The sequence below is a fragment of the Triturus cristatus genome, chromosome 4_2 (assembly GCF_964204655.1).
Source record: "Triturus cristatus chromosome 4_2, aTriCri1.1, whole genome shotgun sequence".
Classification (NCBI taxonomy): domain Eukaryota; kingdom Metazoa; phylum Chordata; class Amphibia; order Caudata; family Salamandridae; genus Triturus; species Triturus cristatus.
In genome coordinates this window covers 175,731,950-175,746,849 of record NC_140586.1, presented here as the reverse complement: position 1 = coordinate 175,746,849, position 14,900 = coordinate 175,731,950, and the positions used below count along the sequence as shown (strand labels likewise).

General features: G+C 47.5%; 1 protein-coding gene across 2 annotated transcripts in view; it reads left to right on the top strand.

Annotated features, from left to right (window-relative positions):
- The window catches only part of LOC146833292 (uncharacterized), a 172,657-nt gene that overhangs the window by 64,967 nt on the left and 92,790 nt on the right, over positions 1–14,900 (top strand). The window lies entirely within an intron of this gene.

Below are 14,900 nucleotides of genomic sequence, written 5' to 3'. Positions count from 1 at the left end.
ATGACAAATACCTTTAATACATTGCAACGCAATGGTTGGACAATGCTGATAGGGAAAGACGTATGGCTCCCCCTACGCCCATCTGAAATTTCATCTGCACTCTGACGTGCCAAATGTCAAGGTGCCGGTGTCTGACATTATCCTTTTATAAAACATTTCAAGACCGGCTTATACCACACCTATTGAACCTCTTCGAGGAAATGTCGCAGGGTGATATAATGCCCCCTTCTATGCGCAAAGCCACTTTGATCACTCTATTGAAGCCGGGGAAACAACCAGATCAATGCTCGTCCTATAGACCGCTTTCACTGCTCAAAACAGATGTTAAGCTGTGTGCTAAGATCCTGGATAACAGGCTGGCTCCCCTATTGCCCAAGTTGGTGGGTCAGGAGCAAACCGGGTTTGTTCTGGGCTGCTCCCTTGCCTGTAACCTGAGAACCATTTTCGACACAGTTAAACGTATCGGCCCAAAAATCAGCTCTGCAGCCCTTTTCATTGATATTGAAAAGGCTTTTGATTCCATCGAGTGGCGATTCTTATATGTCGTCCTTAAGAGCGTGGGATTGGGTGAGATGTTCATTAAGCTTGTTGAGGTCCAGTAGGCCAAGCCAACAGCACGCGTGTGAGTCAATGGGATGCTCACTCAGCCCATAGCGATCACCAGAGGCAGTACACAGGGCTGCCTACTGTCCCCGCTATTTGTACGCCCTTGCGATGGAACCTCTTGCATGTGCAATGCAGGAATATCACACCCATAGAGGCATAAGGTACTCCCAATATAACCTAGTTTTTGAAGTATATGCAAATGATACCCTGCTATATATACGTAACCCAGATTCGAATTTACAACCAATGTAACAGGAGGTTGAGAGATTTGGTCAGCACTCAGGACTGCACATTAATTGGCACAAATCTATGATGTTCCTGTTGACCCCCACAACCTCTCCCACCAATATCAATTATTGCATTGAATGGACCACAAAGCCCGTATGTTATCTGGGCATCCAGGTCCACACTGACCCTGAGGTGGTAATACGGGAGAATTATGGCCGAGCAATACAGAAATTAACGGAGTCCATAGAGAAATGGATTAGGCTTCTGTTGTCCTTTGTAGGCCGCATCACGTTAATTAAAGTCGTCATACTCCCCCAGTTCCTCTTATTATTCATAAATATTCCCATATTGTTACCCAAGTCATTCTTTGCACTTTGCGCACCCTAATGACATGGCTCACGTGGGCCGGAAAGCAGCCCGGGATCAAATGGGAGGTACTGAGAAGAGCATATTCAGAGGGGAGGTCTTGCTACTGCATGTCCATTATTGGATACACCGTCCCCAGGGCATCCCACAGCTATACATAGAAAGCGCCAAAGTCAGCTCCATCCCATTGGCTAAAACCCTGCTAGGCGGGCCCAGATGTAGAACTGGCGTGATAGACCTGATTGCTTGCACTAGGACTCAACTACATAAAGTGGCAGTGTTGCAACTACTTACATTGGTATACTCCCATAAGCTGTCGATTGAATGGTGCGATTGGGCTCCATTCAGTGGAGATAGGGCGATCACACAAACACTACATAAGCTTAAGATCGCGCTGATGGGGGATTTCTTCGTAGATGGTACAGTAAAAACTTGTTTCTTTTAACTTTGTTTATTAACATTTTATAAAATACAAACATGTCACATTGAAGAGAAAATGTAGCAGAGAAAGCTTGTGAGTAAAACAAACATAAATCAAAAAATAAAAATTAAACACAAAAGAAAGACGGCAGCAATCTACAATCTTGATATCAAATATTTTGTTACTATGCGACACTCAGCATCCCATTATACACAAGAGGAAGCGGTCTGGTTATCTCCCTCAAGCTATTAGCAGCAGAGAATAAATCAAAGGCATCAATAACCTTTTTTATCCATAGAATATCATGTTGTAATATATATTTGTCAGTCTCGGGCACCCCAATTGAACCGGATATCGCACAGTATTCGCCCCTGATGTCATTACAGCGCTGGCCTCCCCAGTGTCAGGGGGGGTCAGATACATCCTCCTGCATTCACTTTTAACCCTTCCAAAAATGGCTCCCATGTGTTTTTTGGCCTGGATGCAACATGCATTAGCTCCTAAAAGGTCGATAATTGGCTATGACTAAATGTGACATCTGAAATCCAAGCTTTAATGGTAGGAGCTCACCTTTTTCCCCAGTGTATAGATACCCTGCGTTTAGCCATAAGGAGCAGCAATGCATGTAATTTACGGTGTGCAGCCTTGGTGTCTTTAACATAGCCGAGAAGGCCTATTACCGGAGTCGGCTCATGGGTTGTGTACCTAGAAGGTCGTGTATCTTATTAAAAATGTGAATCCAGTAGGCAGTGATAGGCGGGCAATTCCAGGTCATGTGTAAAAAGGTGGCAGGAGAGTAGCCGCATCTCCAACATTTAGAATCTGTCCGTAGACCCATACGGGACAATTGACAGGGGGTTCTGTAGAATCTCTGAAGATATTTGAAATGTATTAATCTCAATTTATAATTTGGTGAGAGCCTCTGAAGTTGCCCACAACAGAAGACCCACTTCTCGTCTGTAACCTGCTCGTCCAGTTCAGCATTCCAGTCTTGCTGAGACCTAGGTATAACTATAGGTGACGTGATCTGCATAGAATAGTACAACCTAGTTATGAGTCTGCGGGGGCTATCCGAAGGTATTGTTTTAGAGCTGGCAGCTATGCAGGGGGTTTGGAAATGAGGAATGCAGTTGCCTACACGTGGCTCTAATTTTGAAATAGAGGAAGAGTTCCGAGAAATATTTCGGGTTGGCAGTGTTTACCTCTGTTGGAGCACGAAACTCACCTCAGGGTACAGATCTGCAAAAGTCTCCAGCCTTATTGATAATGCCAGTGCAGAATTTCCGCCCTCGCACATGGCCGGGAGCTGTGGGTTTCACGGTAGGGGGATTGACGAAGCATATGTCTCCATACCAGCTCGGATGCATACCCCATTCCCAAGCCCACCTCAGGGTCTCGACTGTCTATATCGTCCAGAGGTCAACTATATTTTTTATACACGGCTACCCAAAGGGGAACAGGGGCTGCCATATCCATCTCAACAGCTACATGAGGCTGAAATGGGACCGGGTGTACCCAGAAATGTAAAAACTGTGCCTGCTCACAATATGCATTAAGTGGCATATCCAGAGCACCCAGTCCACCTTGCGTTAAGGGGAGAGTCTGTATCACCCAGCTCGCACAAACCTGTTTACGTGCCCAGACTAAGGAAATCATGAGATATCAAATTTTGTGAAAGGACGACTGTGTGAATGGGAGTGGTATATTAATAAATAAATACAGCAACTTGGGTAATATTTTCATTTTCGCTATAGCTACTCTGCCAGCGAGAGAAAGAGGAAGTTTATTCCACACCCCGATTTTACCTTCCAACCAGTTTACGGCACTACCAAAGTTTAGATTCCATATTTCTTGCACCTCGCGGCTCAACCAGATGCCTAGGTATTTTACGGGCCCGTCTGCCAATTGTAGTGGAAATTCTTGATCAAAAGGCTGAGTAGCTGACATTAGGGGAAATAGGGTTGATTTGGACCAATTTATGAATATACCTGATAAGCCACCAAATTTCGTGAGTTCTCAAAGTAGTGGTGCAAGGTTCGTCTCTGGTTCAGTTATATACAATGTTATGTCGTCAGCATATAACGAAATCAACAGTCCTCTAGTGCTGAACCCCAATCCCCTAGCAGTGTGATGTTGATGACGAATTCTGGCTGCTATAGGCTCCATCGCTATAGCGAACAGCAGTGGGGATAATGGGCATCCCTGCCTTGTCCCATAGGATATAGGGAAGGGACTGGCGATCAAGCTCTTCATGCGTAACCTCGCAGACGTTCTTGTATATTATAATTTGGTTAGCGCTCTGAAAGTGGGACTCAGACCCATCCTCCCCAGGATGGTGAAAGGGCCATTCTAAGGAGTCGCCGCTTTTGAGGCATCAAGACACACCGCAAGCCCTTTAGTGTTTGGGTGCAGATAATGTAATACTGTAAAGAAGGTGCAGAGGTTGTGTGCGGTAGACCTGCCGGGTATAAATCCAGATTGATCAGTTCTCGCGATTAAGGGAAGCAAGGGTTGTAACCTATTGGCCAGCAATTTCGCATATATCTTCGCATCGATATTAATTAGGGATAAGGGTCTGTATGAATCCATATCCTGACTAGACTTAACTGGTTTCAGTAGCATGAGTATTGCTGCCTCACGCATTGAAGGGGGAGTTCACCAGTATCTTGGACTTCCTGAAAGACCTCCATAAGTTGAGGTGCTAGGATATCTGGGTACGCTTTGTAGAATTCAGTAGTTAACCCATCGGAACCAGGGGCTTTGGCTGCTGGAAGACTGCCAATGACCTGCAGTACATCTTGAGCCGTGAAGGGCTCATCTAAATAGTCTCTATGAGGTTTACTGGACCATAACAGCTCTATAGATTCAAGGAAGGAGAAAAGTTCCTCTTGGTTCGTGCAATGTGTGGCTGTATATAGTTTAGTATAATATTTTTGAAGTTTCTCAAGTACCTCACGAGGGCCTCTGATGTTGGAGTTGTAGCCATTGATTTCGGATACATAAGCATTGGTGTGGGATGGTCTCAACAAATTTGTGAGAGTTTTCCCGGGCGATCACCTTCCCCATAACGCCTAGCTTACGTATATTTGCCTAAAATTTTTACCTCCCTTTGTGCCTCCTCCTCAAATTCAGCTCCCTGATTCTAGTTAATATTGTGAGGTCTGTAGGTTTGAAATAATCGAACTCAAGCTCCTTAATATGGGTTTCCAGAGAAGTCAGGGTGTGTCTGATAGCCTTGAGTACACCTGCATGCCTGGATATGCACTTACCCCTCACCACCACCTTGAAAGCCTCCCACAATGTTGCGTGTGCGGTAATGGACCTGGTGTTTTAAAAAAGAAATTCTTCGATGTCTGTACCAATTTCTTCTCATAAGGCTTGATCAAGTAAGGCGTTGGGGGCCAGCCTCCAACTATAGATTGTGGGGGGGGGTTGTTCAGAAAAGTCACCTGCAATAAGCAAAGGGCATGATCAGAGAGTGTTCTGGAGCAGTGCGTGCAGTCAGAGGTCCAGGCGGCAATGTCGTGGGATTTGAGCCAAAAATCTAGTCTCGACCAAGCCACGTGGTAGGACGACACACATGTGCCTTCCCTTAGTGTTGGATGCCTAGCCCTCCAAATATCAGTAAGATATCCCTCATGTATCAATTCTCTTAGGGCCTCGCTAGCATTTGGATGCAAACTACGAGACACGCTTCTCCTGTCTAGTGTATCCCAAAGTATAGCATTGAAATCACCGCCCCATATTACCGTGTTGCAGCCTGTAAGTTGAATACTAGCCCCCACTTTCCGAAAAAAATCAGGGCAGTCTGTGTTGGGGCCATATAAGGCCGCTATGGTCATCTTTACTTCTTCCAACAGCCCTCAGAGTATCACGAACCTACCCTCAGGGTCTGATTGCGAGTCCAGCGTTGTGCAGTTCAACCCCTGCTGTATCATTATTGCCACTCCTCTAGCATAGTTCGAATATATCGAGGAAAAAGTGTGACCCCAGTGTTTATTATGCAATTTCACATGAGATGTATTATTTGAGTTTCCTTTAACATATAAATATCTACATGGTGCCGGTTTAAATATGCATGCACAAGTCTTGTCTTTCTACAATCATTCAATCCACGGACATTCCTAGTACGAAATCTAACAGCAGTCATATCTTCACAGTTGTCAAATAATCATAACCTAAGTGTGTCAGCCACCGCTGTGCCAGTGGCAATCTCTTTCCAAGGGGGTGGCCCAGACCACAGCGCCAATCCGTGCTATATATCCTTTCTGTGATTAAAACATTAGCGTTGCACATAGAGTAGTAGATTGCTTTCTTAACTAACTTAACTATTATATCAAATCTACCCCACCCCCACCAACCCCCCAGTTAGGTTGTGCATGAAACCCACCCTCCCAAAACAAAAACATCAAAACAATCCAGGAAATCCTCTGGCAAAGGAATATGGGAACTCTTCCCCTGGGACGTGGAGTTACCGGCATACAACCCAGCCCGTAGGCGGGGGGGCTGAGAGAGATATGCCGCAACCTTGGTCAACATTCAGCATCATTGAACTTTCACCTCTCCGTGGAGCACTAAACCGAGCTAACCTCGAAATCAATGAAAAATTCCACAGCCCAATGTCCACACAGCTGAGGTATAGGTAATAAGACATGGCAGAGAAGATCAACAATAACCATAAACAGCACTCAGTCATTGTCACTTAAAATACTTTCGGGGTTCATCTGATCCTTGGTTCTATCGGTGCAACGCTTCCCTCCAACATGTTTTGTGAATTTTATCGCTGACTTAGCGTCCGTAAAGAAGTGAGGGGTACCATTGTGCGCGACCTTTAGTTTATCGGGGTATAGTAGGGCGTACGGGGTCTCCACCTTCTGCAGGAGGTGTTTCACTGGGATGAATCTCGCCACCTGAACTGTAGGGGTAAAGTCCTGGAAGAATGAGATCGTGTTTCCCTTGTATTGAATGGTGCCACGTTCTCTAGCCAGGCAGAGGACCACCTCTGTCTCGATAGTTTAACAACCGGGCTAGAATGGGAAGTGGCGTGGCACACACAGGTGGTCTGGGTCCCAATGTATGGGGGGCACGGTCCACAATAAAGACCGGCGAAAGATCAGCGCCAAACAGGTCCCGGAGTACCTCCTCCAAGAATGCTTCCATTTTAGTAATGGCCGTGGTTTCTGGAATACCTAGTAAGCGGATATTGCTGCGTCTGGACCTGGCCATCCTTTTTGGCTCTGATCAAGGTCAGTATCTTGTCCATTTTCAACAGTTGTTCCTTTGCTTCCACCTGAAAGTCATGCGCATCCGAGGACCGGTTCTCTAACATATCCAACCTGTTTTCATGTGTATCGACGCGGTTCTTGACCCTATCAAGCTGTGAGGTAAGTACGTCTAGTTTAGTGTCAATTGTTTTAAGACTAGATCTCATTTCTAACAAGAGAGCACAGACCTCTTCGTCCTGGTCCTCAGACTGCCCTGAGGTGGGGTTTTTACCATCTCCCTCAGCACCAGAGTTGGTTTGGCGCGTGTGCCGCTTGATGTCGAAGTGGAGCTTAGGCTCTTTAGGATTAGTCTTTCCCATCTTGGCCCCTGCACGTCACCCCAGAGATGTACTGCAACAATTTCAGTTGACTCTGACCTGCACGTCGTGCGGGCAGCTACGTTGATTCCAAAGCACAGGTAAGTCTCCCCCAAAGGCTGACAGAGGAATTGATTAGCTTGATTTACTGCATGTGACAACTGTTCATTTAGGTGCACTCTCGTGTGCCCTGGCGCTCAGCTGAAGGCACCAACATAGTCTGTTTGCCTCCGCCGATGAGGGTCAATGCACACTGCTCTGGCTATCACTTTGATCATAAGCTACTAATGATGGCAAAGGGGGTTTGTTAGCTGCGTGGCCCCACAGTGCATAGATCAGTCAATGTCTGCAGGCATCCCCCGCTGGCAGCTGATGAGCAGGGCGCTTCACTGCACACAGAACCGCCACCAAATGCGCATGCGTATGGGCCACTGCCCGACCCTTGATAATTGCAGGGAGCACGCCTGCGAGGGAGAACAGTGCTCACCCCAGTTCAGCAAGCAAAGTGAGACAAGCCTTCTCCCCCTCAAGGCACCCCTCGTTACCTCGATCTGCTGCTGATACTCCCGCGCCGGTCAGCTCTTACACAGCATGCTTTCCAGGAAGTGCCAGGATGCGGCGATCCAGGCAGTCGATCCTCCCTGTCGTAGCCTCACAAAATGGTGGCCGTAGCCTCTGCGATGTCCGGAGCCTTCACGCCACGCCTGGCAAACCCCTCACGATCCAGGGGTCACGTCGTTCACAGGCACTCTCGGGCCTGGCAGCGAGTCCCGGCTTCAGGCCTATGCCTCCGATCCACAGGATTACAAGCGGCAACGCGGCCCCGACCTTGCTAATCAGACACGGTCCTCGGAGCCGGATCAAGCACAAAGCGTGGTTTCAGGTCAGGCACCGCTCAATTCCACTCAAAAGCGGTATCCATCAGCACCGCTCCACTTCAGGATGTCAAATATCGGCACAAGTGGCGTCCCCAGGTGCGGCGTTAGGATATAATTATACCAGATTTAGTCTCGGCCAGCGCAGCTTGCTCACAGAGCGGCCATTACGCTGCGCAGCGAGACCACGCCCTCCCATACAGTAAAAACTTGGGCTCATGAACTACCACATGCTCCCCGAGTATCCACCTGATGCCCGCTTGTGGCTCCGATAGACTGAACGGTAACGGCCTGCGGAAGATGGCTTGCGTGCTCTGTTTCTCCTTGTTGTCGCTCATCTTTTTTACTTTATTTCTTTATTCCTTTGTTTGTTCCTTCTCTTTTTCCTTCCTTTTTGCTTTCTTTCCCTTTTTTTTCTATTTGTGCTTTTATTGCACTTTTTCTTGTTTTCCAATGGGTGCCTGACGTTAAAATGGCCGCCTCTGATTCCTGGCTTCTGATTGGCTCAGTTGCCTGATTCCAAGATGGCTGCCGTAGTCTCGCGAGGTTTCTTTTGCCCTCTCGCTTCGCCTGACCTTTTAAAATGGCCGCCGTTCTTTTCTTGCTTTTGATTTGCCCGGGATGCCTGATTCTAAGATGGCCACCGTAGTCTCGCCATAGTTTGTTCAAACTAACGCACGCTTTCCTCTTTGCTCGGCGTTATTTTAATAGAAACGCTCCTTGGGTGCTGGCGCCTATGTGCTTTTCTGCTCGCCGGCGGATGCCCTCTTTATTTTTGTTTCCTCGCTATCAGCGCGCTTACCGATGTGTCGGTCGGGGTGGGCTCCCGCGTTGCGCTGTTCTCTGGCTGCACTGCTCGGACCAGGGTGGTCTCCTGGCTCCGCTTGTCTTTTCCCGTCGCACCGCTCCGAACGAGCGTTTCTTGAGTTGGCCAACAGACCAGAGTGGGCTCCTGGTTCCGCCGCGCTTCTTCTCCAGGATACCGACGTTTTTTTTTTTTGATCCACTTCTGCCTGACGATATCCTGCCTTCGTTCGCCAGATGTCGTGTCAACTCCAGAACAGACTCGCGGAGACAGGTAAGGATCGGTAATCTTTATTTAGTTAGTGTATTCTCCTCGTGCCCCTGCACGTCCGCCCACGTCATCCCCTCACCCTGCAATGTCCTGCCCACACCCCTTGACTGGATCTGGTGTCCGGTTCCCTCTGTGTCCATCTGGTGCACTGCAGGGTCCTAGTGCCCTGCCCCCAGGTCACTACACCACTCTCGAAGCATACCAATACTACAGGTAGAGACAGGCTGAGAGATGACTTGTCTGAACCGCAGGAAATTAGTTCACTGACATATCTCCTTCAGGTTAATACCGCTAGGTGAGGCATCATGACACTGTATGCACTCACTAAGAGACATGACACTCAAGCCCTGAGCAGGCCCGAGACGGAATGGCAAGAAGAGCTGGGAGTCAACATTACAGAGGCACAGTGGGCGCATTGCTATCAATCAATCAATCAATCAAAGACATTTATAGAGCGCACTACATACCCGTAGGGTCTCAAGGCGCTGGGGGTGGGCGGGGTGCCGCTACTGCTCGAACAGCCAGGTCTTCAGCTTCTTCCTGAAGGAGAGGTGGTCTTGGGTCAGGCGCAGGTCGGTCGGGAGGGAGTTCCAGGTCTTGGCGGCCAGGTAGGAGAAGGACCTTCCTCCTGTAGTCGCTCTTCGGATGCGGGGGACGGCGGCGAGGGCGTGGTTGGCTGATCGGAGGTGGCGTTTGGGAGCGTAGAAGTTGATTCGGCTGTTGAGGTAGCTCGGGCCTTGGTCGTGTAGTGCTTTGTGTGCGTGGGTGAGGAGGCGGAAGGTGATTCTTTTGTTGACGGGGAGCCAGTGTAGGTCTCTCAGATGTCCGGAGATGTGGCTGGTTCGTGGGATGTCGAGGATGAGTCTGGCTGAGGCGTTCTGGATCCGCTGGAGTCTCTTCTGGAGCTTGGCGGTGGTACCGGCGTAGAGGGCGTTGCCGTAGTCCAGTCGACTGGTGACGAGGGCCTGGGTGACGGTCTTCCTGGTCTCGGTGGGGATCCACCAGAAGATCTTCCGTAGCATGCGTAGGATGTTGAAGCACGCCGAGGAGACGTTGTTGACTTGCCTGGTCATGGAGAGGGAGGAGTCCAGGATGAAGCCCAGGTTGCGTGCATGGTCTGTCGGTTTGGGTGCGGTGCCCAGGGCGGGAGGCCACCAGGAGTCGTCCCAGGCGGAGGGTGAAGAGCCCAGGATGAGGACCTCCGTCTTGTCTGAGTTCAGTTTCAGGCGGCTGGTCGTCATCCACTCGGCTACCTCTTTCATCCCTTCGTGCAGGTTGGCTCTGGCGGCGGCGGGGTCGTTGGTCAGGGAGAGGATCAGCTGGGTGTCGTTGGCGTAGGAGATTATGCTGAGGTTGTGTTGGCGTGCGATGGCCGCGAGGGGGCTCATGTAGACGTTGAAGAGAGTAGGGCTCAGCGAGGATCCTTGAGGGACGCCGCAGATGACTTCGGTGGCCTCTGACTTGTACGGAGGTAGGCGGACTCTGTGTTCTTCCGTCGAGGAAGGAGATGATCCATTCCAGCGCCTTGTCCTGGATTCCGATGTTGCTGAGGCGCTGTACTAGGGTGCGGTGGCAGACAGTGTCGAATGCCGTGGAGAGGTCTATGGCACTATGAAGTCTATATCACAGAATGGGAACCACAGGTTGGTGCCCTACAAATACCTACACAGAGTGTATCACACCCCAGCCCGTTTGCACAGATCTGTACTTAAGGATGACGATAGGTGCCTGCGTTCGGGGCCAATGGGGCCAGGTTCACTCACCTGGCGTGGGATTGCCCAGGCATCCGCACAATTTGGAGAGAAGTGATTCACACGATCAGAAATGTAGGAGACACAAATTCCAGAGACCCCCTAATAGCACTGTTAGGCTATGATAAGGACATACCAAAGACGTGCCGCTAATTGGAAGCTATTAGCCTATTCTTAGCAAAGCGCAAAATCGCTATGCGCGGGATGCGGGCCTCTACCTAATATAACAGAATGCCACTCTAACTTAGCATAGTGCTCTACCCAATCTGTTAACTACAATGCTCTACTCCCGACTCATTGCAGACCCAAGAACTTCTGGGGGCCATACCAAGAATATCTAGTGCACAGGTTGGCTGGTGAGAGCAAACATAGAGGGCAAAATAACCTGGAACAGTGCATTATGGAGGGTCGCAAGGCAGGCATAAACAGGAATAGGACAAATGGGGACATGACTTGACATAGTCACTAGCACATTGTGTGTGCATGCGCAACAGGCCCTTCCATACTCATAAGTGCATGTACCAATGATAGATACCATGTTGTAACCTACGAGGTTGTAATTTACTACTGCTTGAAACCTAAACTGCATAATTGAAATACTTGTTATATATTGCTTGTATGACTGTAAGTCTGAAAATTTAAATAAAAATAAAAAAATCATCATTGTGCTACATTGCTGAGTAATAACTGGTAGTACACTGCTTTGCTTCAGTGAGGTGTGGTAAAAGAATACGCTTCTGTGCCTTGAGCGTTTGTTACTGGGAATACGCTTCTGTGCTGTATTGAGCATTCGTTACGAGGAATACGCTGCTTTGCTGGATTGAGCATTCATTACTGGGAATAAGTTGCTGTGCTTTATAAACTATTAGCAATAGCAACTTTGCTACTGTGCGACATTGAGGAGTAGTAACTGGGAGTACACTGCTTTGCTTCAGCGAGGTGTGGTAAAAGAATAGGCTGCTGTGCTGTTTTGAACATTTGTTACTGGGAATAGGCTGCTGTGCTGTATTGAGCGTTTGTTACTGGGAATACGTGACTGTGCTTACAAGATGATTGGTAACTGCAAATTTGTCACTGTTCTACATTGATTAGTAACTGAGTAAACTGCTTTGCTTCACTGAGGTGTGGTTAAAGAATACGCTGCTCAGTGGTATTGAGCATTCATTACTGGGAATACCCTGCTGTGCTTCATTGATAATTTGCAACGGCGAATTCGCTACTGAGCTATATTGAGGGGTGGTAAATGGGACTAAGCTGCTGTGCTTCATTAAAGAGTGGTACGGACTATGGGGGGGGGTGTAACTGGGTGTACGCTGCTGTCCATCACTGAAGTGTGGAAACAGAATACGCTGCTGTGTTGTATTGAGGGTTCGTTACTGGAAATACGCTGCAGTAGTTTATTGGAGATTGGCAACAGCAAATTTGACACTAAGCTACAATGATGGGTGGTAACTGGAGTATGCTGCTATGCGTCTTCGAGGGGGGATAAGTGGTGTACTCTGCTGTGCTTGATTGGGGGGTGGTAACAGACTACGTATTTTTATGATCGAGTTGTAGTAACTTGGATTACGCTGCTCTACTTCGAGGGATGGTAACTGGAATACTCTGGTGTGCTTAATTGATGATTGGTAACTGCAAATTCACCACTGTACTACATTGAGTAGTAACTGGGAGTATACTGCTTTGCTTCACTGAGGTGTGGTAACAGAATACGCTGCTGTGCTGTATTGAGCGTTGGTTACTGATAATAAGCTGATGTGCTTCATTGATGATTAGTAACTACACAAATTCTACTGTGCTACATTGAGGGGGTAATTGGGAGTGCACTGCTTTGCGTCAGTGAGGTGTGGTAACAGAATACTGTGCTGTATTGAGCGTTCGTTACTGGGAATACGCTGCTGTATTGTATTGAGCGTGTGTTACTGGGAATAAGCTGCTGTGCTTTATTGATGATTAGTAACTGCAAATTTGACACTGTGCTACATTTAGTAGTAACTGAGTACACTGCATTGCTCCAGTAAGGTGTGGTAACAGAATACGCTGCTCTACTTTTTTGATGATCGGGAACTGCGAATTGGCCACTGTGCTACATTGGAGGAGTAGTATCTGGGAGTACTCTGATTCACTGGGGTGTGGTAACAGAATACACTGCCGTGCTTTATTGAGCATTGGTAACAGGGAATATGCTGCTGTGCTTCATTGATGAGCAGTAACTGAGAATCAGCTTCTGTGCTACATTGGGGAGTAGTAACTGGGAGTACATTGCTGTGTTTCACTGAGGCACATTAACAGAGTACGCTGCTTAGCTTTATTGAGCGTTGGTAACAGGGAATGAGCTGCTGTGCTTAATTGACAATTTGCAACTACAAGTTCGCTACTGTGCTATATTAATGGGTGGTAACTGGGATTACGATGCTGTGCTTAATTGAGGTGTAACAGAATATGCTGCAGTGCTTTGAGTGTTGATAACTGGGAATACACTGCGTGCTCCATTGGCAATTGGTAACTGCAAATCCGCTACTGTGCTACATTAAGGGATGTTAACTGGGAGTACTCTGCTGTGTTTCACTGAGGTGTGGTAACATAATTTGCTGCTGTGTTTTATTGAGCTTTGGTAACCGGTAGTACGCTTCTGTGTTTCATTAACAATTTATAAACTGCGAATTCGCTACTGTGCTATATTGAGGGGTTGTAGACTGAGGTGGGGTAACAGAATACACTGCTGTGCGTTATTGAGCATTGGTTACTGGGAATAAGCTGCTGTGCTTCATTGATTAGTAACTGTAAAAATGCCACTGTGCTACATTGAATGGTGATAACTGTAATTACTCTGCTGTTTCATTGAGGTGTATTAACAGAATTCACTACTGTGCTATGTTGAGGGGTGGTAACCGGGACTACACTGCTATACTTGATTGAACAGAGGTAAGAACTATGAGGAGGGTAGCTGGAAGTATGCTGCTGTCCTTCACTGAGGTGTGGTAACATAATAAGCTGCTGTGCTTTATTGAGCGGTGATAACAGGGAATATGCTGCTGTGCTTCATTGACGATTTCTATCTCCAAATTAACTACTTTGCTATATTTAGGGGTGTTGAATGGAAGCACGCTGTTGTGCTTCACTGTGGTGTGGTAGCAGAATACGCTGCTGTGCTGAATTGAGCGTACGTTACTTGAAATACACTGCTGTGCTTTATTGATGATGGGTTATTGCAAATTTGTCACTGTGCTACATTTAGTAGTAGTAACCAGGAGTACACTGCTTTGCTTCACTGAAGTGTGGTAGCAGAATACGCTGCTGTGCTTCATTGATTTGTAACTGCAAATTCTTCACTGTGCTATATTGAGGAATAGTAACGGGTTGTACACTGCTTTGCTTCACTGAGTTTTGGTTACAGAATATGCTGCTGTGCTGTATTGAGCGTTCATTACTGGGAAAACACTTCTGTGCTAAATTGATGATTAGTAAAGGCAAAATCCCTACTGTGCTTCATTGCGGGCTGGCAACTGGGAGTACTCTGCAGTGTTTCACTGAGGTATGTTAACAGAATACGCTGCTGTGCTTCATTGATGATTGGTAACTGCAAATTTGCTACTGTGCTACACTGAGGAGTAGTAACTGGGAGTACATTGCTTCAGTGAGTTGTGGTAGCAGAATACACTGCTGTGCTGTATTGAGTGTTGGTTACTTAGTATGGGCTACTGTGCTACATTGAGGGGTGGTAACTGGGCGTACACTTTTGTGTTATGCTGAGGTGTTAACAGAATACACTGCTGTGATTTATTGAGCGTCGGTAACAGGGAATAAGCTGCTGTGCTTAAATGATAATTTGCAACTGCAAATTCTCTACTCTGCAATATTGAGAGGTGGTAACTGCGACTACGCTGCTGTGCTTAATTGAAGAGTGCTACGGACTATGAGGGGGAGTAACTGGGAGTACGCTGCTGTCCTAAACTGACGTGTAATAATAGATTATGCCGCTGTGCTTTATTGAGCG